General features: G+C 41.9%; 1 pseudogene; it reads left to right on the top strand.

The window, feature by feature from the left end:
• The first annotated feature begins 930 nt into the window (after positions 1-930).
• LOC138385675 (large ribosomal subunit protein eL31-like) lies at positions 931-3519 on the top strand (annotated as a pseudogene).
• Positions 3520-4280: the final 761 nt, after the last annotated feature.

Here is a 4280-nt window from a genome sequence, read left to right as displayed (position 1 = left end):
AGATTAACTTTCTGGGAATAATTGAGATATTTTATATCTTGAATGTGATGACATGTCTGTATGTGTTTGTGAAAATTCATTGAACTATTCACTAAAAACAGTGAATTTTATTGTTTGTAAATTATACCTCCATAAACCTAACTTAAAAAAAAAATAGCAATGACTTGGAAATTTCTGGAAATCAAATAACCTAGAAATTTGTCAAAGGATTTTTGTCCTGCCTCTGGGCTTTACCAAGTACCTTATTGCATAATGTCATGTCATGACATTCATTTCAGTCCTCTGTGAGATTTTTTTTTTCTTTTTATTTTGTTTTAGCAGATCTACCCCGTAATACTTATTTAACTTTTAAATTTTATTCATATGAAAGAGTATACATGACGGAGATGTAACTTATGAAGGTCAATATTAAAATGAACTCCTTTGAACCGCCCGTCCAACTTAAGAATTAGAACATTTTCCACATTGTTGAAGCTGCCCTTTGGACTTTACTCCCCTGCCGGCCTGAACTGTATCAGACACTTGCTTTGCTCTTTATAAATAGTTTTCCTAGATAGTAGAATTCCCTTATAGCATATTGTTTAGTGTCTTTGGTTTTGAGTTGTGTAAAATGGGATTATGCTATATGTAGACTATGTCAGCCAAGATCTCTCCAGAAAACAAAAGCCCATTCTGCTGGTTCAAATGAATGATTATATTGAAGAAACTACAATCGTGGCCAAAGTTAAGGGAACCATCGAGGTGCCATTGAAGCTCCTAGGGACTAGCAGCCGTGGAAAGCCAGGACCACCCTAGGTCTGATGGCGCCAGGGAGCACACCTGTTCCCAGCTGCCCTGAGAGCGGGGTCACTGGGTCCCTGGCTTAGGAGCTCCCGACAGGAGCCGCAGTTGTGCAGGGGATCACAGCTGCCACCAGCGCAGCTCCAGCGCATGAGTGAGCAAGGAAGAAATACTCCTAACTTCTCTTTCTTTTGCTCTGTGCTGTCCTGCCAGCGTCTCCTATTGGGGGATCTGGCTGAAACGCAGCCACAAGAAGGCCCCAGTGCAGCAGTCAGTTGCATTCAGCATCTCGGGACACGGCCCAGGCTGTGGAGGACAGATGGTGATCTGATGGGGGTAGGAGTAACTTCTGTCAATATTTTTCCACTGAATACACAATTGTCTCTTAGGTTCCTCCTTGTTGTGTGTGGCTGTGGTTGATTGATTTTTTAAGTACTCTTTAACATGCCGTTGGGTGGCCAGACCATCATTTATTAATCCAGTCCTTTGTGGGTGCACGTCTGGGTTTTTTCTAGTTTTTTACAATTATGAACAATGAACGCTGCTATGAAGATTTCTGAGACAATGGAAAGAGGTCTTTGCCTGCAACCCAGAGTCTCATCAAAGGTGGGAGGTAGCCTGTGCTTTTCACAACCTTTCCTGGGACAGACATGACTTAGTGACCCAATCAGGTCACCTCACCTCACTCCAGGTGAGGTGGCAGGACAACTGATTTTGTTTTTTATTGTGATAAAATATATATAATGTAAAATTTACCATTTTAACCATTTTTAGTGTACGATTCAGTGGTATTACATATGTTCACGGGACAACTGGTTTTTTAGTAATTGAACAGCTAACCAGCATAATTTATTTTTTGACACAGAGTCTCACTCTGTTGCCTGGGCTAGAGTGCCGTGGCATCAGCCTCGCTCACAGCAACCTCAAACTCCTGGGCTCAAGCGATCCTCCTGCCTCAGCCTCCCGAGTAGCTGGGACTACAGGCATGCGCCACCATGCCTGGCTAATTTTTTCTGTTAGTAGAGATGGGGTCTCACTCTTGCTCAGGCTGGTCTCAAACTCCTGAGCTCAAGCGATCCTCCCTCCTTGGCCTCCCAGAGTGCTAGGATTGCAGGTATGAGCCACCGAGTCTGGCCCCGGAATGATTTTTAAACCAAGATTTCTCCCACAAATTTTACATACATTTATGTTCCATTTGTCACAATCTCTTGTTTTATATATAAGAAAGGTACTCACAGTTCTTGGTGGAATTTACTTGAGAATGAAAGCACAAGTTTTTATTTTTATGTTTTTTTCCCTAAGGGGACCTCAAAATTTTAAAGGTATAGTGAATGTAAGAAAATGCCTTATGAAGCAGAAGTTGATGATGTTAATTTTGTCAGTCTCTTACTGAGAGGCATTTGGGCTATTTCAGTCTCCACCATTACAAACAATTCTGGCATTAACACTGCTCTCTCTGCCTCCTGTGCGTTCTTGAATTTCTTTAGGGTAGACACTGAAAAATGGCATTGCTAGGACATGGGAAATACTACATTTTAATTGAATAAATTCTGCCAAATTCCCCTGTCAATTCTTAAAACTTCTAGAATAGTTAGATTAGGAACCTAATATCTCAGTCATTTTCCAGGGCCCGGAAGATCTCAAAGCACGTTTGGGCAGGTGTTCCTGAAATATGTGTTTAAGTCATGTCTCTCCCAAGCTTGCTTGAGTAACTGGCACACAAATCTTTCCCAATTTGATTCACTCAGCAAGTGTTTATTGAATGTCTGCTGTGTGCTGGTGCTGCTCCCAGCTCTGAGGATGCGGAGACGAGTCCCGCCCTTCCATCAGGAGGAGGTGGTCTCGCTGTTGTGAACTCGGGCTGCTCTCACGGGTGCCTGATCCGTGATAGGAACACAGCACGTATGTGAGCATGCTGGCCTTTTTTAAACAAGATAGTTTTTCTTGATTCTCTGGCTATAACAGAAAGTTTTCCTATGAATAGCAGGCAAATTTTTAACTTTCTAAAAATATACCATCTTCAATTTAGTCCATAATTATGGAAATTCAGGAGCTCAAAATTGTACCATATTTACCCAAGATAAATGAAAACATTCCCACAAAAGACCCTTTGTACCAGAATGTTCATTGTGGCTTTATTCCTAATAGCCAAAAAATGGATACAGCTCGGATGTCCATCAATAGGAGAATGGAGAAACAAATTATGATATATTCAGCACTCAAAAGGAACGGACGACTGATACATGCAAATCGCATGGGTGAAGCTCAAAAACATTATTCTGAGTGAAAGAAGAGTGTGTATCATATGACTCCATTTATATGAAGTTCTAAACAGGCAAAACTAATATATGGGCCCAGCAGAAGGGCTCCCACAAAGAAGGATGGCGAGAAGGGCAGTGCTGCCATCAACAAGGTGGTGACCCGACACTGCACCAACAGCATTCACAACTGCATCTGTAAAGTGGGCTTCAACAAGTGTGCCCCTCGGGCACTCAAAGAGATCTGAAAATTTGCCATGAAGGAGGTGGGGACTTCAGATGTGCACACTGATACCGTGCTCAACAAAGCTGTCTGGGCCAGAGGAATAATGAATGTCCCACACGTGTGGTTGTCCAGAAAATGTAAGGAGAGTATGATGAGGATGAAGACTCACCAGACAAGCTCTATACTTTTGTTACCCATGTACCTGTCACCACTTTCAAAAATCTACAGTCAACGTGGATGAGAACTAACCGATGATTGTCAGATACATCAAATAAAGATATAAAACCACAAACAAAACCCCTAATATATGGTGGAAAAGTGAAGCTACCAGGGATGCGGACAGGGATCAAGTGGGAAGGGGCATGAGGGGACCCTCTCGGGTGATGGTGAGTTTCTGTATCTTGATGGGTGGTTGGGGTACGCAGGTGCATCTCATGAAACAGGAAACTGGAGATTTGTGCATTTCATCAGATGCAAATCTTACCTCCCAAAGTAAAAAATAGAACCATAAACAAATATTGAACTTTAATGAATAATGTGCATGCTGAAGCATTAGGGGGAAGTGTACTAATGCCTGCAACTTATTTTAAAATACATGAAAAAAACAAGGTGGATTGATGGAGGAATGGGTAGACAGATAGAAAGATATGAAACAAAGCAACTATTATAAAATCATAAATTGTAGAGTCTAGCTGGTCTCGCTCTGTCACCCAGGCTGGAGTTCAGTGGCATCATCATAGCTCACTGCAGCTTCCAACTCCTGGGCTCAGGTGATCCTCCTGCCTCCCGAGTAGCTACGATTATAGGTGTGACTGTAGGACTATAGGTGAGCCATCACCTATAGTGGCATGAGCCATCGTGCCAAGCTTTAACTAATCTTTTATTGGAAGGTTAAAATTTAGGCAGATAAAACTCAATTCAAATTCTTTGCCATGTAGCTTTCTAGTTGGTCACTTTTTTTTTTTTTTTTTAAAAAGAAGCCTCTTCCCTGCATTGTGCAGCAGGAGATTAAAGAA

Source organism: Eulemur rufifrons, chromosome 7 (assembly GCF_041146395.1).
Source record: "Eulemur rufifrons isolate Redbay chromosome 7, OSU_ERuf_1, whole genome shotgun sequence".
In the NCBI taxonomy this organism is placed as follows: domain Eukaryota; kingdom Metazoa; phylum Chordata; class Mammalia; order Primates; family Lemuridae; genus Eulemur; species Eulemur rufifrons.
This window is presented reverse-complemented; position numbering and strand designations above follow the sequence as displayed.